This window comes from Ranitomeya variabilis, chromosome 2, assembly GCF_051348905.1.
Source record: "Ranitomeya variabilis isolate aRanVar5 chromosome 2, aRanVar5.hap1, whole genome shotgun sequence".
NCBI lineage: Eukaryota > Metazoa > Chordata > Amphibia > Anura > Dendrobatidae > Ranitomeya > Ranitomeya variabilis.
In genome coordinates this window covers 1,115,378,233-1,115,403,696 of record NC_135233.1, presented here as the reverse complement: position 1 = coordinate 1,115,403,696, position 25,464 = coordinate 1,115,378,233, and the positions used below count along the sequence as shown (strand labels likewise).

Sequence of the window (25,464 nt, the reverse complement as noted above, 5' to 3'; positions counted from 1 at the left end):
TCCATACTGTGCAGATTCAGCTACCACTACACATCTGGCCATCTCCTGCCTGTTCATCAGGTTCCATACTGTGCCTATTCTGCTACCACTACACATCCGGACATCTCCTGCCTGTTCATCATGTTCCATACTGTGCCTATTCTGCTACCACTACACATCCGGACATCTCCTGCCTGTACATCATGTTCCATACTGTGCCTATTCTCCTACCACTACACATCCGGACATCTCCTGCCTGTTCATCATGTTCCATACTGTGCAGATTCTGCTACCACTACACATCCGGATATCTCCAGCCTGTTCATCAGGTTCCATACTGTGCCGATTCTGCTACCACTACACATCCGGACATCTCCTGCCTGTACATCATGTTCCATACTGTGCCTATTCTGCTATCACTACACATCCGGACATCTCCTGCCTGTTCATCGTGTTCCATACTGTGCCTATTCTGCTATCACTACACATCCGGACATCTCCTGCCTGTACATCATGTTCCATACTGTGCCTATTCTGCTACCACTACACATCCGGACATTTCCTGCCTGTTCATCAGGTTCCATACTGAGCCTATTCTGCTACCACTACACATCCGGACATCTCCTTCCTGTTATTCATGTTCCATACTGTGCAGATTCAGCTACCACTACACATCCGGACATCTCCTGCCTGTTCATCAGGTTCCATACTGTGCCTATTCTGCTACCACTACACATCCGGACATCTCCTGCCTGTTCATCGTGTTCCATACTGTGCCTATTCTGCTATCACTACACATCCGGACATCTCCTGCCTGTACATCATGTTCCATACTGTGCCTATTCTGCTACCACTACACATCCGGACATCTCCTGCCTGTTCATCATGTTCCATACTGTGCCTATTCTGCTACCACTACACATCCGGACATCTCCTGCCTGTTCATCATGTTCCATACTGTGCCTATTCCGCTACCACTACACATCCGGACATCTCTTGCCTGTACATCATGTTCCATACTGAGCCTATTCTGCTACCACTACACATCCGGACATCTCCTGCCTGTTCATCATGTTCCATACTGTGCCTGTTCTGCTACCACTACACATCTGGACATCTCCTGCCTGTTCATCATGTTCCATACTGTGCCTATTCCGCTACCACTACACATCCGGACATCTCTTGCCTGTACATCATGTTCCATACTGTGCCTATTCCGCTACCACTACACATCCGGACATCTCTTGCCTGTACATCATGTTCCATACTGAGCCTATTCTGCTACCACTACACATCCGGACATCTCCTGCCTGTTCTTTATGTTCCATACTGTGCAGATTCTGCTACCACGACACATCTGGACATCTCCTGCCTGTTCATCATGTTCCATACTGAGCCTATTCTGCTACCACTACACATCCGGACATCTCCTGCCTGTTCTTCAGGTTCCATACTGTGCAGATTCTGCTACCACGACACATCTGGACATCTCCTGCCTGTTCATCATGTTCCATACTGTGCCTATTCTGCTACCACTACACATCCGGACATCTCCTGCCTGTTCATCATGTTCCATACTGTGCAGATTCTGCTACCACTACACATCCGGACATCTCCTGCCTGTTCATCAGGTTCCATACTGTGCAGATTCTGCTACCACTACACATCCGGACATCTCCTGCCTGTTCATCAGGTTCCATACTGTGCAGATTCTGCTATCACTACACATCCGGACATCTCCTGCCTGTTCATCATGTTCCATACTGTGCCTATTCTGCTATCACTACACATCCGGACATCTCCTGCCTGTTCATCAGGTTCCATACTGTGCAGATTCTGCTACCACTACACATCCGGACATCTCCTGCCTGTTCATCATGTTCCATACTGTGCCGATTCTGCTACCACTACACATCCGGACATCTCCTGCCTGTACATCATGTTCCATACTGTGCAGATTCTGCTACCACTACACATCCGGACATCTCCTGCCTGTACATCATGTTCCATACTGTGCAGATTCCGCTACCACTACACATCCGGACATCTCCTGCCTGTTCATCATGTTCCATACTGTGCCTATTCTGCTATCACTACACATCCGGACATCTCCTGCCTGTTCATCGTGTTCCATACTGTGCCTATTCTGCTATCACTACACATCCGGACATCTCCTGCCTGTTCATCATGCTCCATACTGTGCCTATTCTGCTACCACTACACATCCGGACATCTCCTTCCTGTTATTCATGTTCCATACTGTGCAGATTCTGCTACCACTACACATCTGGCCATCTCCTGCCTGTTCATCAGGTTCCATACTGTGCCTATTCTGCTACCACTACACATCCGGACATCTCCTGCCTGTTCATCATGTTCCATACTGTGCCGATTCTGCTACCACTACACATCCGGACATCTCCTGCCTGTACATCATGTTCCATACTGTGCCTATTCTGCTATCACTACACATCCGGACATCTCCTGCCTGTTCATCGTGTTCCATACTGTGCCTATTCTGCTATCACTACACATCCGGACATCTCCTGCCTGTACATCATGTTCCATACTGTGCCTATTCTGCTACCACTACACATCCGGACATTTCCTGCCTTTTCATCAGGTTCCATACTGAGCCTATTCTGCTACCACTACACATCCGGACATCTCCTTCCTGTTATTCATGTTCCATACTGTGCAGATTGTGCTACCACTACACATCCGGACATCTCCTGCCTGTTCATCATGTTCCATACTGTGCAGATTCTGCTACCACTACACATCCGGACATCTCCTGCCTGTACATCATGTTCCATACTGTGCCTATTCTGCTACCACTACACATCCAGCCATCTCCTGCCTGTTCATCAGGTTCCATACTGTGCCTATTCTGCTACCACTACACATCCGGACATCTCCTGCCTGTTCATCGTGTTCCATACTGTGCCGATTCTGCTACCACTACACATCCGGACATCTCCTGCCTGTTCATCATGTTCCATACTGTGCAGATTCTGCTACCACTACACATCCGGACATCTCCTGCCTGTTCATCATGTTCCATACTGTGCCTATTCTGCTACCACTACACATCCGGACATCTCCTGCCTGTTCATCAGGTTCCATACTGTGCAGATTCTGCTACCACTACACATCCGGACATCTCCTGCCTGTTCATCATGTTCCATACTGTGCCTATTCTGCTACCACTACACATCCGGACATCTCCTGCCTGTTCATCATGTTCCATACTGTGCCTATTCTGCTACCACTACACATCCGGACATCTCCTGCCTGTTCATCAGGTTCCATACTGTGCCTATTCTGCTACCACTACACATCCGGACATCTCCTGCCTGTTCATCAGGTTCCATACTGTGCCTATTCTGCTACCACTACACATCCGGACATCTCCTGCCTGTTCATCAGGTTCCATACTGTGCAGATTCTGCTACCACTACACATCCGGACATCTCCTGCCTGTTCATCATGTTCCATACTGTGCCTATTCTGCTACCACTACACATCCGGACATCTCCTGCCTGTTCATCATGTTCCATACTGTGCAGATTCAGCTACCACTACACATCCGGACATCTCCTGCCTGTTCATCAGGTTCCATACTGTGCCTATTCTGCTACCACTACACATCCGGACATCTCCTGCCTGTTCATCGTGTTCCATACTGTGCCTATTCTGCTATCACTACACATCCGGACATCTCCTGCCTGTACATCATGTTCCATACTGTGCCTATTCTGCTACCACTACACATCCGGACATCTCCTGCCTGTTCATCATGTTCCATACTGTGCCTATTCTGCTACCACTACACATCCGGACATCTCCTGCCTGTTCATCATGTTCCATACTGTGCCTATTCCGCTACCACTACACATCCGGACATCTCTTGCCTGTACATCATGTTCCATACTGAGCCTATTCTGCTACCACTACACATCTGGACATCTCCTGCCTGTTCATCATGTTCCATACTGTGCCTATTCCGCTACCACTACACATCCGGACATCTCTTGCCTGTACATCATGTTCCATACTGTGCCTATTCCGCTACCACTACACATCCGGACATCTCTTGCCTGTACATCATGTTCCATACTGAGCCTATTCTGCTACCACTACACATCCGGACATCTCCTGCCTGTTCTTTATGTTCCATACTGTGCAGATTCTGCTACCACGACACATCTGGACATCTCCTGCCTGTTCATCATGTTCCATACTGAGCCTATTCTGCTACCACTACACATCCGGACATCTCCTGCCTGTTCTTCAGGTTCCATACTGTGCAGATTCTGCTACCACGACACATCTGGACATCTCCTGCCTGTTCATCATGTTCCATACTGTGCCTATTCTGCTACCACTACACATCCGGACATCTCCTGCCTGTTCATCATGTTCCATACTGTGCAGATTCTGCTACCACTACACATCCGGACATCTCCTGCCTGTTCATCAGGTTCCATACTGTGCAGATTCTGCTACCACTACACATCCGGACATCTCCTGCCTGTTCATCATGTTCCATACTGTGCAGATTCAGCTACCACTACACATCCGGACATCTCCTGCCTGTTCATCAGGTTCCATACTGTGCAGATTCTGCTACCACTACACATCCGGACATCTCCTGCCTGTTCATCAGGTTCCATACTGTGCAGATTCTGCTATCACTACACATCCGGACATCTCCTGCCTGTTCATCATGTTCCATACTGTGCCTATTCTGCTATCACTACACATCCGGACATCTCCTGCCTGTTCATCATGTTCCATACTGTGCCTATTCTGCTACCACTACACATCCGGACATCTCCTGCCTGTTCATCAGGTTCCATACTGTGCAGATTCTGCTACCACTACACATCCGGACATCTCCTGCCTGTTCATCATGTTCCATACTGTGCCGATTCTGCTACCACTACACATCCGGACATCTCCTGCCTGTACATCATGTTCCATACTGTGCAGATTCTGCTACCACTACACATCCGGACATCTCCTGCCTGTACATCATGTTCCATACTGTGCAGATTCCGCTACCACTACACATCCGGACATCTCCTGCCTGTTCATCATGTTCCATACTGTGCCTATTCTGCTATCACTACACATCCGGACATCTCCTGCCTGTTCATCGTGTTCCATACTGTGCCTATTCTGCTATCACTACACATCCGGACATCTCCTGCCTGTTCATCATGCTCCATACTGTGCCTATTCTGCTACCACTACACATCCGGACATCTCCTTCCTGTTATTCATGTTCCATACTGTGCAGATTCTGCTACCACTACACATCTGGCCATCTCCTGCCTGTTCATCAGGTTCCATACTGTGCCTATTCTGCTACCACTACACATCCGGACATCTCCTGCCTGTTCATCATGTTCCATACTGTGCCGATTCTGCTACCACTACACATCCGGACATCTCCTGCCTGTACATCATGTTCCATACTGTGCCTATTCTGCTATCACTACACATCCGGACATCTCCTGCCTGTTCATCGTGTTCCATACTGTGCCTATTCTGCTATCACTACACATCCGGACATCTCCTGCCTGTACATCATGTTCCATACTGTGCCTATTCTGCTACCACTACACATCCGGACATTTCCTGCCTTTTCATCAGGTTCCATACTGAGCCTATTCTGCTACCACTACACATCCGGACATCTCCTTCCTGTTATTCATGTTCCATACTGTGCAGATTGTGCTACCACTACACATCCGGACATCTCCTGCCTGTTCATCATGTTCCATACTGTGCAGATTCTGCTACCACTACACATCCGGACATCTCCTGCCTGTACATCATGTTCCATACTGTGCCTATTCTGCTACCACTACACATCCAGCCATCTCCTGCCTGTTCATCAGGTTCCATACTGTGCCTATTCTGCTACCACTACACATCCGGACATCTCCTGCCTGTTCATCGTGTTCCATACTGTGCCGATTCTGCTACCACTACACATCCGGACATCTCCTGCCTGTTCATCATGTTCCATACTGTGCAGATTCTGCTACCACTACACATCCGGACATCTCCTGCCTGTTCATCATGTTCCATACTGTGCCTATTCTGCTACCACTACACATCCGGACATCTCCTGCCTGTTCATCAGGTTCCATACTGTGCAGATTCTGCTACCACTACACATCCGGACATCTCCTGCCTGTTCATCATGTTCCATACTGTGCCTATTCTGCTACCACTACACATCCGGACATCTCCTGCCTGTTCTTCATGTTCCATACTGTGCAGATTGTGCTACCACTACACATCCGGACATCTCCTGCCTGTTCATCATGTTCCATACTGTGCAGATTGTGCTACCACTACACATCCGGACATCTCCTGCCTGTTCATCATGTTCCATACTGTGCCGATTCTGCTACCACTACACATCCGGACATCTCCTGCCTGTTCATCATGTTCCATACTGTGCAGATTCTGCTACCATTACACATCCGGACATCTCCTGCCTGTTCATCATGTTCCATACTGTGCCTATTCTGCTACCACTACACATCCGGACATCTCCTGCCTGTACATCATGTTCCATACTGTGCCTATTCTGCTACCACTACACATCCGGACATCTCCTGCCTGTTCATCATGTTCCATACTGTGCCTATTCTGCTATCACTACACATCCGGACATCTCCTGCCTGTACATCATGTTCCATACTGTGCCTATTCTGCTACCACTGCACATCCGGACATCTCCTGCCTGTTCATCATGTTACATACTGTATACACCAAAAGAGAACGCCTCATATACCAAACTAAGAGGCAGAAAAGAACGAGGGATATATATACCTCCACATAAACATGTATGCCGATAGAAGAAAACAATTGGAGGAGCGATATCCAATATAAATCATTTATTAATCATAATATTCACAATACAACATGCAATATACAAAAAGATTTAATACAAAAGAGTACAACTAGATAGAATCATCCATTTGTGGATAGGTTTCAGCAGAAATAGAGAATTACGGGAACAATACCCCAGGCCTGGTAGACCAACTTGAAAACATCCATAGGGCAATATGATAACCCGCCCTAAGTGTTGAAGTGCAAAGAGCAGTCTAATACTATGCTATACCCAATGAAAAACAATCTGCAATATCTCATAATACTGCTTCTTGTATTGCACCAGCCCTATAGCCTAGAATACCATTTAGACCTAATTTATATCATTTTACATAAAGGCACAAGGGAAAGGAAAAAGGGTATGTATTGTACCTGTGGTCATGATGGCCTGAGCGTTTGTCCCGCACTAATGCACCTCGACGCGCGTTTCTCCACACCTGTGGCTTCGTCAGGAGGTGACATACTGTGCCTATTCTGCTACCACTACACATCCGGACATCTCCTGCCTGTACATCATGTTCCATACTGTGCCTATTCTGCTACCACTACACATCCGGACATCTCCTGCCTGTTCATCATGTTCCATACTGTGCCTATTCTGCTATCACTACACATCCGGACATCTCCTGCCTGTACATCATGTTCCATACTGTGCAGATTCTGCTACCACTACACATCCGGACATCACCTGCCTGTTCATCATGTTCCATACTGTGCAGATTCTGCTACCACTACACATCCGGACATCTCCTGCCTGTACATCATGTTCCATACTGTGCCTATTCTGCTATCACTACACATCCGGACATCTCCTGCCTGTACATCATGTTCCATACTGTGCCGATTCTGCTACCACTACACATCCGGACATCACCTGCCTGTTCATCATGTTCCATACTGTGCAGATTCTGCTACCACTACACATCCGGACATCTCCTGCCTGTACATCATGTTCCATACTGTGCCTATTCTGCTATCACTACACATCCGGACATCTCCTGCCTGTACATCATGTTCCATACTGTGCCTATTCTGCTACCACTACACATCCGGACATCTCCTGCCTGTACATCAGGCTCCATACTGTGCCTATTCTGCTACCACCACACATCCGGACATCTCCTGCCTGTTCATCAGTCTCCATACTGTGCAGATTCTGCTACCACTACACATCCGGACACCTCCTGCCTGTTCATCATGTTCCATACTGTGCAGATTCTGCTACCACTACACATCCGGACACCTCCTGCCTGTTCATCATGTTCCATACTGTGCCTATTCTGCTACCACTACACATCCGGACATTTCCTGCCTGTTCATCATGTTCCATACTGAGCCTATTCTGCTACCACTACACATCCGGACATCTCCTGCCTGTTCATCATGTTCCATACTGTGCCGATTCTGCTACCACTACACATCCGGACATCTCCTGCCTGTACATCATGTTCCATACTGTGCATATTCTGCTACCACTACACATCCGGACATCTCCTGCCTGTTCATCATGTTCCATACTGTGCCTATTCTGCTACCACTACACATCCGGACATCTCCTGCCTGTACATCATGTTCCATACTGTGCCTATTCTGCTATCACTACACATCCGGACATCTCCTGCCTGTTTCTCATGTTCCATACTGTGCCGATTCTGCTACCACTACACATCCGGACATCTCCTGCCTGTTCATCATGTTACATACTGTGCCTATTCTGCTACCACTACACATCCGGACATCTCCTGCCTGTTCATCATGTTCCATACTGTGCCTACTCTGCTACCACTACACATCCGGACATCTCCTGCCTGTACATCATGTTACATACTGTGCAGATTGTGCTACCACTACACATCCGGACATCTCCTGCCTGTTCATCATGTTCCATACTGTGCAGATTCTGCTACCACTACACATCCGGACATCTCCTGCCTGTTCATCAGGTTCCATACTGTGCCTATTCTGCTACCACTACACATCCGGACATCTCCTGCCTGTACATCATGTTCCATACTGTGCAGATTCTGCTACCACTACACATCCGGACATCTCCTGCCTGTTCATCATGTTCCATACTGTGCCGATTCTGCTACCACTACACATCCGGACATCTCCTGCCTGTTCATCATGTTCCATACTGTGCCTATTCTGCTACCACTACACATCCGGACATCTCCTGCCTGTACATCATGTTCCATACTGTGCCTATTCTGCTACCACTACACATCCGGACATCTCCTGCCTGTTCATCATGTTCCATACTGTGCCTATTCTGCTATCACTACACATCCGGACATCTCCTGCCTGTACATCATGTTCCATACTGTGCAGATTCTGCTACCACTACACATCCGGACATCTCCTGCCTGTACATCATGTTCCATACTGTGCCTATTCTGCTACCACTACACATCCGGACATCTCCTGCCTGTTCATCATGTTCCATACTGTGCCTATTCTGCTATCACTACACATCCGGACATCTCCTGCCTGTACATCATGTTCCATACTGTGCAGATTCTGCTACCACTACACATCCGGACATCTCCTGCCTGTACATCATGTTCCATACTGTGCCTATTCTGCTACCACTACACATCCGGACATCTCCTGCCTGTTCATCATGTTCCATACTGTGCCTATTCTGCTATCACTACACATCCGGACATCTCCTGCCTGTACATCATGTTCCATACTGTGCAGATTCTGCTACCACTACACATCCGGACATCTCCTGCCTGTACATCATGTTCCATACTGTGCCTATTCTGCTACCACTACACATCCGGACATCTCCTGCCTGTTCATCATGTTCCATACTGTGCCTATTCTGCTACCACTACACATCCGGACATCTCCTGCCTGTTCTTCATGTTCCATACTGTGCAGATTCTGCTACCACTACACATCCGGACATCTCCTGCCTGTTCATCAGGTTCAATACTGTGCCTATTCTGCTACCACTACACATCCGGACATCTCCTGCCTGTTCTTCATGTTCCATACTGTGCCTATTCTGCTACCACTACACATCCGGACATCTCCTGCCTGTTCATCATGTTACATACTGTGCAGATTGTGCTACCACTACACATCCGGACATCTCCTGCCTGTTCATCATGTTCCATACTGTGCCGATTCTGCTACCACTACACATCCGGACATCTCCTGCCTGTTCATCATGTTCCATACTGTGCCTATTCTGCTACCACTACACATCCGGACATCTCCTGCCTGTACATCATGTTCCATACTGTGCAGATTCTGCTACCACTACACATCCGGACATCTCCTGCCTGTACATCATGTTCCATACTGTGCCTATTCTGCTACCACTACACATCCGGACATCTCCTGCCTGTTCATCATGTTCCATACTGTGCCTATTCTGCTATCACTACACATCCGGACATCTCCTGCCTGTACATCATGTTCCATACTGTGCCTATTCTGCTTCCACTACACATCCGGACATCTCCTGCCTGTACATCATGTTCCATACTGTGCCTATTCTGCTACCACTACACATCCGGACATCTCCTGCCTGTACATCATGTTCCATACTGTGCCTATTCTGCTACCACTGCACATCCGGACATCTCCTGCCTGTTCATCATGTTACATACTGTATACACCAAAAGAGAACGCCTCATATACCAAACTAAGAGGCAGAAAAGAACGAGGGATATATATACCTCCACATAAACATGTATGCCGATAGAAGAAAACAATTGGAGGAGCGATATCCAATATAAATCATTTATTAATCATAATATTCACAATACAACATGCAATATACAAAAAGATTTAATACAAAAGAGTACAACTAGATAGAATCATCCATTTGTGGATAGGTTTCAGCAGAAATAGAGAATTACGGGAACAATACCCCAGGCCTGGTAGACCAACTTGAAAACATCCATAGGGCAATATGATAACCCGCCCTAAGTGTTGAAGTGCAAAGAGCAGTCTAATACTATGCTATACCCAATGAAAAACAATCTGCAATATCTCATAATACTGCTTCTTGTATTGCACCAGCCCTATAGCCTAGAATACCATTTAGACCTAATTTATATCATTTTACATAAAGGCACAAGGGAAAGGAAAAAGGGTATGTATTGTACCTGTGGTCATGATGGCCTGAGCGTTTGTCCCGCACTAATGCACCTCGACGCGCGTTTCTCCACACCTGTGGCTTCGTCAGGAGGTGACATACTGTGCCTATTCTGCTACCACTACACATCCGGACATCTCCTGCCTGTTCATCAGGTTCCATACTGTGCCTATTCTGCTACCACTACACATCCGGACATCTCCTGCTTGTTCATCAGGTTCCATACTGTGCCTATTCTGCTACCACTACACATCCGGACATCTCCTGCCTGTTCATCATGTTCCATACTGTGCCTATTCTGCTATCACTACACATCCGGACATCTCCTGCCTGTACATCATGTTCCATACTGTGCAGATTCTGCTACCACTACACATCCGGACATCTCCTGCCTGTACATCATGTTCCATACTGTGCCTATTCTGCTACCACTACACATCCGGACATCTCCTGCCTGTACATCATGTTCCATACTGTGCAGATTCTGCTACCACTACACATCCGGACATCACCTGCCTGTTCATCATGTTCCATACTGTGCAGATTCTGCTACCACTACACATCCGGACATCTCCTGCCTGTACATCATGTTCCATACTGTGCCTATTCTGCTATCACTACACATCCGGACATCTCCTGCCTGTACATCATGTTCCATACTGTGCCGATTCTGCTACCACTACACATCCGGACATCACCTGCCTGTTCATCATGTTCCATACTGTGCAGATTCTGCTACCACTACACATCCGGACATCTCCTGCCTGTTCATCATGTTCCATACTGTGCATATTCTGCTACCACTACACATCCGGACATCTCCTGCCTGTTCATCATGTTCCATACTGTGCCGATTCTGCTACCACTACACATCCGGACATCTCCTGCCGGTTCATCATGTTCAATACTGTGCAGATTCTGCTACCACTACACATCCGGACATCTCCTGCCTGTTCATCATGTTCCATACTGTGCCTATTCTGCTACCACTACACATCCGGACATCTCCTGCCTGTTCATCATGTTCCATACTGTGCCTATTCTGCTGCCACTACACATCCGGACATCTCCTGCCTGTTCATCATGTTCCATACTGTGCCGATTCTGCTACCACTACACATCCGGACATCTCCTGCCTGTTCATCATGTTCCATACTGTGCCGATTCTGCTACCACTACACATCCGGACACCTCCTGCCTGTTCATCATGTTCCATACTGTGCCGATTCTGCTACCACTACACATCCGGACACCTCCTGCCTGTACATCATGTTCCATACTGTGCAGATTCTGCTACCACTACACATCCGGACATTTCCTGCCTGTTCATCAGGTTCCATACTGAGCCTATTCTGCTACCACTACACATCCGGACATCTCCTGCCTGTTCATCATGTTCCATACTGTGCCTATTCTGCTATCACTGCACATCCGGACATCTCCTGCCTGTTCATCATGTTCCATACTGTGCCGATTCTGCTACCACTACACATCCGGACATCTCCTGCCTGTACATCATGTTCCATACTGTGCATATTCTGCTACCACTACACATCCGGACATCTCCTGCCTGTTCATCATGTTCCATACTGTGCCTATTCTGCTACCACTACACATCCGGACATCTCCTGCCTGTACATCATGTTCCATACTGTGCCTATTCTGCTATCACTACACATCCGGACATCTCCTGCCTGTTCATCATGTTCCATACTGTGCCTATTCTGCTACCACTACACATCCGGACATCTCCTGCCTGTTCATCATGTTCCATACTGTGCCTATTCTGCTACCACTACACATCCGGACATCTCCTGCCTGTTTCTCATGTTCCATACTGTGCCGATTCTGCTACCACTACACATCCGGACATCTCCTGCCTGTTCATCATGTTCCATACTGTGCCTACTCTGCTACCACTACACATCCGGACATCTCCTGCCTGTCCATCATGTTCCATACTGTGCAGATTCTGCTACCATTACACATCCGGACATCTCCTGCCTGTTCATCATGTTCCATACTGTGCCTATTCTGCTACCACTACACATCCGGACATCTCCTGCCTGTTCATCATGTTCCATACTGTGCAGGTTCTGCTATCACTGCACATCCGGACATCTCCTGCCTGTTCATCATGTTCCATACTGTGCCGATTCTGCTACCACTACACATCCGGACATCTCCTGCCTGTTCATCATGTTCCATACTGTGCCTATTCTGCTACCACTACACATCCGGACATCTCCTGCCTGTTCATCATGTTCCATACTGTGCAGGTTCTGCTATCACTGCACATCCGGACATCTCCTGCCTGTTCATCATGTTCCATACTGTGCCGATTCTGCTACCACTACACATCCGGACATCTCCTGCCTGTTCATCATGTTCCATACTGTGCCGATTCTGCTACCACTACACATCCGGACATCTCCTGCCTGTTCATCATGTTCCATACTGTGCCTATTCTGCTATCACTGCACATCCGGACATCTCCTGCCTGTTCATCAGGTTCAATACTGTGCCTATTCTGCTACCACTACACATCCGGACATCTCCTGCCTGTTCATCATGTTCCATACTGTGCCTATTCTGCTACCACTACACATCCGGACATCTCCTGCCTGTTCTTCATGTTCCATACTGTGCCTATTCTGCTACCACTACACATCCGGACATCTCCTGCCTGTTCATCATGTTACATACTGTGCAGATTCTGCTACCACTACACATCCGGACATCTCCTGCCTGTTCATCATGTTCCATACTGTGCCGATTCTGCTACCACTACACATCCGGACATCTCCTGCCTGTTCATCATGTTCCATACTGTGCCTATTCTGCTACCACTACACATCCGGACATCTCCTGCCTGTACATCATGTTCCATACTGTGCCTATTCTGCTACCACTACACATCCGGACATCTCCTGCCTGTTCATCATGTTCCATACTGTGCCTATTCTGCTACCACTACACATCCGGACATCTCCTGCCTGTACATCATGTTCCATACTGTGCCTATTCTGCTACCACTACACATCCGGACATCTCCTGCCTGTTCATCATGTTCCATACTGTGCCTATTCTGCTACCACTGCACATCCGGACATCTCCTGCCTGTTCATCAGGTTCCATACTGTGCCTATTCTGCTACCACTACACATCCGGACATCTCCTGCCTGTCCATCATGTTCCATACTGTGCAGATTCTGCTACCATTACACATCCGGACATCTCCTGCCTGTTCATCATGTTCCATACTGTGCAGATTGTGCTACCACTACACATCCGGACATCTCCTGCCTGTTCATCATGTTACATACTGTGCAGATTCTGCTACCACTACACATCCGGACATCTCCTGCCTGTTCATCATGTTCCATACTGTGCCGATTCTGCTACCACTACACATCCGGACATCTCCTGCCTGTTCATCATGTTCCATACTGTGCCTATTCTGCTACCACTAGACATCCGGACATCTCCTGCCTGTTCATCATGTTCCATACTGTGCCTATTCTGCTATCACTGCACATCCGGACATCTCCTGCCTGTTCATCATGTTACATACTGTGCCTATTCTGCTACCACTACACATCCGGACATCTCCTGCCTGTTCATCATGCTCCATACTGTGCCTATTCTGCTACCACTACACATCCGGACATCTCCTGCCTGTTCATCATGTTCCATGCTGTGCCTATTCTGCTACCATTACACATCCGGACATCTCCTGCCTGTTCATCATGTTACATACTGTGCCTATTCTGCTACCACTACACATCCGGACATCTCCTGCCTGTTCATCATGTTACATACTGTGCAGATTCTGCTACCACTACACATCCGGACATCTCCTGCCTGTTCATCATGTTCCATACTGTGCCGATTCTGCTACCACTACACATCCGGACATCTCCTGCCTGTACATCATGTTCCATACTGTGCCTATTCTGCTATCACTGCACATCCGGACATCTCCTGCCTGTTCATCAGGTTCCATACTGTGCCTATTCTGCTACCACTACACATCCGGACATCTCCTGCCTGTACATCATGTTCCATACTGTGCCTATTCTGCTACCACTACACATCCGGACATCTCCTGCCTGTTCATCAGGTTCCATACTGTGCCTATTCTGCTACCACTACACATCCGGACATCTCCTGCCTGTTCATCATGCTCCATACTGTGCCTATTCTGCTACCACTACACATCCGGACATCTCCTGCCTGTTCATCATGTTCCATACTGTGCCTATTCTGCTACCACTACACATCCGGACATCTCCTGCCTGTACATCATGTTACATACTGTGCAGATTGTGCTACCACTACACATCCGGACATCTCCTGCCTGTTCATCATGTTCCATACTGTGCAGATTCTGCTACCACTACACATCCGGACATCTCCTGCCTGTTCATCATGTTCCATACTGTGCCTATTCTGCTACCACTACACATCCGGACATCTGCTGCCTGTTCATCATGTTCCATACTGTGCCTATTCTGCTATCACTACACATCCGGCATCTCCTGCCTGTACATCATGTTCCATACTGTGCAGATTCTGCTACCACTACACATCCGGACATCTCCTGCCTGTTCATCATGTTACATACTGTGCAGATTCTGCTACCACTACACATCCGGACATCTCCTGCCTGTTCATCATGTTACATACTGTGCAGATTCTGCTACCACTACACATCCGGACATCTCCTGCCTGTTCATCATGTTCCATACTGTGCCGATTCTGCTACCACTACACATCCGGACATCTCCTGCCTGTACATCATGTTCCATACTGTGCCTATTCTGCTATCACTGCACATCCGGACATCTCCTGCCTGTTCATCATGTTCCATACTGTGCCTATTCTGCTACCACTACACATCCGGACATCTCCTGCCTGTTCATCATGTTCCATACTGTGCAGATTCTGCTACCACTACACATCCGGACATCTCCTGCCTGTTCATCATGTTCCATACTGTGCCCATTCTGTTATCACTACACATCCGGACATCTCCTGCCTGTTCATCATGTTCCATACTGTGCCTATTCTGCTATCACTACACATCCGGACATCTCCTGCCTGTTCATCATGTTCCATACTGTGCCTATTCTGCTACCACTACACATCCGGACATCTCCTGCCTGTCCATCATGTTCCATACTGTGCCTATTCTGCTATCACTACACATCCGGACATCTCCTGCCTGTACATCATGTTCCATACTGTGCCTATTCTGCTACCACTACACATCCGGACATCTCCTGCCTGTTCATCAGGTTCCATACTGTGCCTATTCTGCTACCACTACACATCCGGACATCTCCTGCCTGTTCATCATGCTCCATACTGTGCCTATTCTGCTACCACTACACATCCGGACATCTCCTGCCTGTTCATCATGTTCCATACTGTGCCTATTCTGCTACCACTACACATCCGGACATCTCCTGCCTGTACATCATGTTACATACTGTGCAGATTGTGCTACCACTACACATCCGGACATCTCCTGCCTGTTCATCATGTTCCATACTGTGCCTATTCTGCTACCACTACACATCCGGACATCTGCTGCCTGTTCATCATGTTCCATACTGTGCCTATTCTGCTATCACTACACATCCGGCATCTCCTGCCTGTACATCATGTTCCATACTGTGCAGATTCTGCTACCACTACACATCCGGACATCTCCTGCCTGTTCATCATGTTCCATACTGTGCCTATTCTGCTACCACTACACATCCGGACATCTCCTGCCTGTTCATCATGTTCCATACTGTGCAGATTCTGCTACCACTACACATCCGGACATCTCCTGCCTGTACATCATGTTCCATACTGTGCAGATTCTGCTACCACTACACATCCGGACATCTCCTGCCTGTTCATCATGTTCCATACTGTGCCTATTCTGCTACCACTACACATCCGGACATCTCCTGCCTGTTCATCATGTTCCATACTGTGCCTATTCTGCTATCACTACACATCCGGACATCTCCTGCCTGTTCATCAGGTTCCATACTGTGCAGATTCTGCTATCACTACACATCCGGACATCTCCTGCCTGTTCATCATGTTCCATACTGTGCCTATTCTGCTACCACTACACATCCGGACATCTCCTGCCTGTTCATCATGTTCCATACTGTGCCTATTCTGCTACCACTACACATCCGGACATCTCCTGCCTGTTCATCATGTTCCATACTGTGCAGATTCTGCTACCACTACACATCCGGACATCTCCTGCCTGTTCATCATGTTCCATACTGTGCCTATTCTGCTATCACTACACATCCGGACATCTCCTGCCTGTTCATCATGTTCCATACTGTGCCTATTCTGCTATCACTACACATCCGGCATCTCCTGTCTGTTCATCATGTTCCATACTGTGCAGATTCTGCTACCACTACACATCCGGACATCTCCTGCCTGTTCATCATGTTCCATACTGTGCCTATTCTGCTACCACTACACATCCGGACATCTCCTGCCTGTTCATCATGTTCCATACTGTGCCTATTCTGCTACCACTACACATCCGGACATCTCCTGCCTGTTCATCATGTTCCATACTGTGCCTATTCTGCTATCACTACACATCCGGACATCTCCTGCCTGTTCATCAGGTTCCATACTGTGCAGATTCTGCTATCACTACACATCCGGACATCTCCTGCCTGTTCATCATGTTCCATACTGTGCCTATTCTGCTACCACTACACATCCGGACATCTCCTGCCTGTTCATCATGTTCCATACTGTGCCTATTCTGCTACCACTACACATCCGGACATCTCCTGCCTGTTCATCATGTTCCATACTGTGCAGATTCTGCTACCACTACACATCCGGACATCTCCTGCCTGTTCATCATGTTCCATACTGTGCCCATTCTGTTATCACTACACATCCGGACATCTCCTGCCTGTTCATCATGTTCCATACTGTGCCTATTCTGCTATCACTACACATCCGGACATCTCCTGCCTGTTCATCATGTTCCATACTGTGCCTATTCTGCTACCACTACACATCCGGACATCTCCTGCCTGTCCATCATGTTCCATACTGTGCCTATTCTGCTACCACTACACATCCGGACATCTCCTGCCTGTACATCATGTTCCATACTGTGCCTATTCTGCTACCACTACACATCCGGACATCTCCTGCCTGTTCATCAGGTTCCATACTGTGCCTATTCTGCTACCACTACACATCCGGACATCTCCTGCCTGTTCATCATGCTCCATACTGTGCCTATTCTGCTACCACTACACATCCGGACATCTCCTGCCTGTTCATCATGTTCCATACTGTGCCTATTCTGCTACCACTACACATCCGGACATCTCCTGCCTGTACATCATGTTACATACTGTGCAGATTGTGCTACCACTACACATCCGGACATCTCCTGCCTGTTCATCATGTTCCATACTGTGCCTATTCTGCTACCACTACACATCCGGACATCTGCTGCCTGTTCATCATGTTCCATACTGTGCCTATTCTGCTATCACTACACATCCGGCATCTCCTGCCTGTACATCATGTTCCATACTGTGCAGATTCTGCTACCACTACACATCCGGACATCTCCTGCCTGTTCATCATGTTCCATACTGTGCCTATTCTGCTACCACTACACATCCGGACATCTCCTGCCTGTTCATCATGTTCCATACTGTGCAGATTCTGCTACCACTACACATCCGGACATCTCCTGCCTGTACATCATGTTCCATACTGTGCAGATTCTGCTACCACTACACATCCGGACATCTCCTGCCTGTTCATCATGTTCCATACTGTGCCTATTCTGCTACCACTACACATCCGGACATCTCCTGCCTGTTCATCATGTTCCATACTGTGCCTATTCTGCTACCACTACACATCCGGACATCTCCTGCCTGTTCATCAGGTTCCATACTGTGCCTATTCTGCTACCACTACACATCCGGACATCTCCTGCCTGTTCATCATGCTCCATACTGTGCCTATTCTGCTACCACTACACATCCGGACATCTCCTGCCTGTTCATCATGTTCCATACTGTGCCTATTCTGCTACCACTACACATCCGGACATCTCCTGCCTGTACATCATGTTACATACTGTGCAGATTGTGCTACCACTACACATCCGGACATCTCCTGCCTGTTCATCATGTTCCATACTGTGCAGATTCTGCTACCACTACACATCCGGACATCTCCTGCCTGTTCATCATGTTCCATACTGTGCCTATTCTGCTACCACTACACATCCGGACATCTGCTGCCTGTTCATCATGTTCCATACTGTGCCTATTCTGCTATCACTACACATCCGGCATCTCCTGCCTGTACATCATGTTCCATACTGTGCAGATTCTGCTACCACTACACATCCGGACATCTCCTGCCTGTTCATCATGTTACATACTGTGCAGATTCTGCTACCACTACACATCCGGACATCTCCTGCCTGTTCATCATGTTACATACTGTGCAGATTCTGCTACCACTACACATCCGGACATCTCCTGCCTGTTCATCATGTTCCATACTGTGCCGATTCTGCTACCACTACACATCCGGACATCTCCTGCCTGTACATCATGTTCCATACTGTGCCTATTCTGCTATCACTGCACATCCGGACATCTCCTGCCTGTTCATCATGTTCCATACTGTGCCTATTCTGCTACCACTACACATCCGGACATCTCCTGCCTGTTCATCATGTTCCATACTGTGCAGATTCTGCTACCACTACACATCCGGACATCTCCTGCCTGTTCATCATGTTCCATACTGTGCCCATTCTGTTATCACTACACATCCGGACATCTCCTGCCTGTTCATCATGTTCCATACTGTGCCTATTCTGCTATCACTACACATCCGGACATCTCCTGCCTGTTCATCATGTTCCATACTGTGCCTATTCTGCTACCACTACACATCCGGACATCTCCTGCCTGTCCATCATGTTCCATACTGTGCCTATTCTGCTATCACTACACATCCGGACATCTCCTGCCTGTACATCATGTTCCATACTGTGCCTATTCTGCTACCACTACACATCCGGACATCTCCTGCCTGTTCATCAGGTTCCATACTGTGCCTATTCTGCTACCACTACACATCCGGACATCTCCTGCCTGTTCATCATGCTCCATACTGTGCCTATTCTGCTACCACTACACATCCGGACATCTCCTGCCTGTTCATCATGTTCCATACTGTGCCTATTCTGCTACCACTACACATCCGGACATCTCCTGCCTGTACATCATGTTACATACTGTGCAGATTGTGCTACCACTACACATCCGGACATCTCCTGCCTGTTCATCATGTTCCATACTGTGCCTATTCTGCTACCACTACACATCCGGACATCTGCTGCCTGTTCATCATGTTCCATACTGTGCCTATTCTGCTATCACTACACATCCGGCATCTCCTGCCTGTACATCATGTTCCATACTGTGCAGATTCTGCTACCACTACACATCCGGACATCTCCTGCCTGTTCATCATGTTCCATACTGTGCCTATTCTGCTACCACTACACATCCGGACATCTCCTGCCTGTTCATCATGTTCCATACTGTGCAGATTCTGCTACCACTACACATCCGGACATCTCCTGCCTGTACATCATGTTCCATACTGTGCAGATTCTGCTACCACTACACATCCGGACATCTCCTGCCTGTTCATCATGTTCCATACTGTGCCTATTCTGCTACCACTACACATCCGGACATCTCCTGCCTGTTCATCATGTTCCATACTGTGCCTATTCTGCTATCACTACACATCCGGACATCTCCTGCCTGTTCATCAGGTTCCATACTGTGCAGATTCTGCTATCACTACACATCCGGACATCTCCTGCCTGTTCATCATGTTCCATACTGTGCCTATTCTGCTACCACTACACATCCGGACATCTCCTGCCTGTTCATCATGTTCCATACTGTGCCTATTCTGCTACCACTACACATCCGGACATCTCCTGCCTGTTCATCATGTTCCATACTGTGCAGATTCTGCTACCACTACACATCCGGACATCTCCTGCCTGTTCATCATGTTCCATACTGTGCCTATTCTGCTATCACTACACATCCGGACATCTCCTGCCTGTTCATCATGTTCCATACTGTGCCTATTCTGCTATCACTACACATCCGGCATCTCCTGTCTGTTCATCATGTTCCATACTGTGCAGATTCTGCTACCACTACACATCCGGACATCTCCTGCCTGTTCATCATGTTCCATACTGTGCCTATTCTGCTACCACTACACATCCGGACATCTCCTGCCTGTTCATCATGTTCCATACTGTGCCTATTCTGCTACCACTACACATCCGGACATCTCCTGCCTGTTCATCATGTTCCATACTGTGCCTATTCTGCTATCACTACACATCCGGACATCTCCTGCCTGTTCATCAGGTTCCATACTGTGCAGATTCTGCTATCACTACACATCCGGACATCTCCTGCCTGTTCATCATGTTCCATACTGTGCCTATTCTGCTACCACTACACATCCGGACATCTCCTGCCTGTTCATCATGTTCCATACTGTGCCTATTCTGCTACCACTACACATCCGGACATCTCCTGCCTGTTCATCATGTTCCATACTGTGCAGATTCTGCTACCACTACACATCCGGACATCTCCTGCCTGTTCATCATGTTCCATACTGTGCCCATTCTGTTATCACTACACATCCGGACATCTCCTGCCTGTTCATCATGTTCCATACTGTGCCTATTCTGCTATCACTACACATCCGGACATCTCCTGCCTGTTCATCATGTTCCATACTGTGCCTATTCTGCTACCACTACACATCCGGACATCTCCTGCCTGTCCATCATGTTCCATACTGTGCCTATTCTGCTACCACTACACATCCGGACATCTCCTGCCTGTACATCATGTTCCATACTGTGCCTATTCTGCTACCACTACACATCCGGACATCTCCTGCCTGTTCATCAGGTTCCATACTGTGCCTATTCTGCTACCACTACACATCCGGACATCTCCTGCCTGTTCATCATGCTCCATACTGTGCCTATTCTGCTACCACTACACATCCGGACATCTCCTGCCTGTTCATCATGTTCCATACTGTGCCTATTCTGCTACCACTACACATCCGGACATCTCCTGCCTGTACATCATGTTACATACTGTGCAGATTGTGCTACCACTACACATCCGGACATCTCCTGCCTGTTCATCATGTTCCATACTGTGCCTATTCTGCTACCACTACACATCCGGACATCTGCTGCCTGTTCATCATGTTCCATACTGTGCCTATTCTGCTATCACTACACATCCGGCATCTCCTGCCTGTACATCATGTTCCATACTGTGCAGATTCTGCTACCACTACACATCCGGACATCTCCTGCCTGTTCATCATGTTCCATACTGTGCCTATTCTGCTACCACTACACATCCGGACATCTCCTGCCTGTTCATCATGTTCCATACTGTGCAGATTCTGCTACCACTACACATCCGGACATCTCCTGCCTGTACATCATGTTCCATACTGTGCAGATTCTGCTACCACTACACATCCGGACATCTCCTGCCTGTTCATCATGTTCCATACTGTGCCTATTCTGCTACCACTACACATCCGGACATCTCCTGCCTGTTCATCATGTTCCATACTGTGCCTATTCTGCTATCACTACACATCCGGACATCTCCTGCCTGTTCATCAGGTTCCATACTGTGCAGATTCTGCTATCACTACACATCCGGACATCTCCTGCCTGTTCATCATGTTCCATACTGTGCCTATTCTGCTACCACTACACATCCGGACATCTCCTGCCTGTTCATCATGTTCCATACTGTGCCTATTCTGCTACCACTACACATCCGGACATCTCCTGCCTGTTCATCATGTTCCATACTGTGCAGATTCTGCTACCACTACACATCCGGACATCTCCTGCCTGTTCATCATGTTCCATACTGTGCCTATTCTGCTATCACTACACATCCGGACATCTCCTGCCTGTTCATCATGTTCCATACTGTGCCTATTCTGCTATCACTACACATCCGGCATCTCCTGCCTGTACATCATGTTCCATACTGTGCAGATTCTGCTACCACTACACATCCGGACATCTCCTGCCTGTTCATCATGTTCCATACTGTGCCTATTCTGCTATCACTACACATACGGACATCTCCTGCCTGTTCATCAGGCTCCATACTGTGCCTATTCTGCTACCACTACACATCCGGACATCTCCTGCCTGTTCATCATGTTCCATACTGTGCCTATTCTGCTACCACTACACATCCGGACATCTCCTGCCTGTTCATCATGTTCCATACTGTGCAGATTCTGCTACCACTACACATCCGGACATCTCCTGCCTGTTCATCATGTTCCATACTGTGCCTATTCTGCTACCACTACACATCCGGACATCTCCTGCCTGTTCATCATGTTCCATACTGTGCAGGTTCTGCTATCACTGCACATCCGGACATCTCCTGCCTGTTCATCATGTTCCATACTGTGCCGATTCTGCTACCACTACACATCCGGACATCTCCTGCCTGTTCATCATGTTCCATACTGTGCCTATTCTGCTACCACTACACATCCGGACATCTCCTGCCTGTTCATCATGTTCCATGCTGTGCCTATTCTGCTATCACTGCACATCCGGACATCTCCTGCCTGTTCATCAGGTTCAATACTGTGCCTATTCTGCTACCACTACACATCCGGACATCTCCTGCCTGTTCATCATGTTCCATACTGTGCCTATTCTGCTACCACTACACATCCGGACATCTCCTGCCTGTTCTTCATGTTCCATACTGTGCCTATTCTGCTACCACTACACATCCGGACATCTCCTGCCTGTTCATCATGTTCCATACTGTGCCTATTCTGCTACCACTACACATCCGGACATCTCCTGCCTGTACATCATGTTCCATACTGTGCCTATTCTGCTACCACTACACATCCGGACATCTCCTGCCTGTTCATCATGTTCCATACTGTGCCTATTCTGCTACCACTACACATCCGGACATCTCCTGCCTGTCCATCATGTTCCATACTGTGCAGATTCTGCTACCATTACACATCCGGACATCTCCTGCCTGTTCATCATGTTCCATACTGTGCCTATTCTGCTATCACTGCACATCCGGACATCTCCTGCCTGTTCATCAGGTTCCATACTGTGCCTATTCTGCTACCACTACACATCCGGACATCTCCTGCCTGTTCATCATGCTCCATACTGTGCCTATTCTGCTACCACTACACATCCGGACATCTCCTGCCTGTTCATCATGTTCCATGCTGTGCCTATTCTGCTACCATTACACATCCGGACATCTCCTGCCTGTTCATCATGTTACATACTGTGCAGATTGTGCTACCACTACACATCCGGACATCTCCTGCCTGTTCATCATGTTACATACTGTGCAGATTCTGCTACCACTACACATCCGGACATCTCCTGCCTGTTCATCATGTTCCATACTGTGCCTATTCTGCTACCACTACACATCCGGACATCTCCTGCCTGTTCATCATGCTCCATACTGTGCCTATTCTGCTACCACTACACATCCGGACATCTCCTGCCTGTTCATCATGTTCCATGCTGTGCCTATTCTGCTACCATTACACATCCGGACATCTCCTGCCTGTTCATCATGTTACATACTGTGCAGATTGTGCTACCACTACACATCCGGACATCTCCTGCCTGTTCATCATGTTACATACTGTGCAGATTCTGCTACCACTACACATCCGGACATCTCCTGCCTGTTCATCATGTTCCATACTGTGCCTATTCTGCTACCACTACACATCCGGACATCTCCTGCCTGTTCATCATGTTCCATACTGTGCCTATTCTGCTACCACTACACATCCGGACATCTCCTGCCTGTTCATCAGGTTCCATACTGTGCAGATTCTGCTACCACTACACATCCGGACATCTCCTGCCTGTTCATCAGGTTCCATACTGTGCCTATTCTGCTATCACTGCACATCCGGACATCTCCTGCCTGTTCATCATGCTCCATACTGTGCCTATTCTGCTACCACTACACATCCGGACATCTCCTGCCTGTTCATCATGTTCCATACTGTGCCTATTCTGCTACCACTACACATCCGGACATCTCCTGCCTGTACATCATGTTACATACTGTGCAGATTGTGCTACCACTACACATCCGGACATCTCCTGCCTGTTCATCATGTTCCATACTGTGCAGATTCTGCTACCACTACACATCCGGACATCTCCTGCCTGTTCATCATGTTCCATACTGTGCCTATTCTGCTACCACTACACATCCGGACATCTG

General features: G+C 48.0%; 2 protein-coding genes across 2 annotated transcripts in view; both read right to left on the bottom strand.

Annotated features, from left to right (window-relative positions):
• LOC143808876 (uncharacterized) overlaps positions 1 to 25,464 on the bottom strand; it is a 986,487-nt gene that overhangs the window by 479,676 nt on the left and 481,347 nt on the right.
• LOC143808897 (uncharacterized) overlaps positions 1 to 25,464 on the bottom strand; it is a 100,225-nt gene that overhangs the window by 26,821 nt on the left and 47,940 nt on the right. The gene's annotated exons all lie outside the window — the stretch shown is intronic.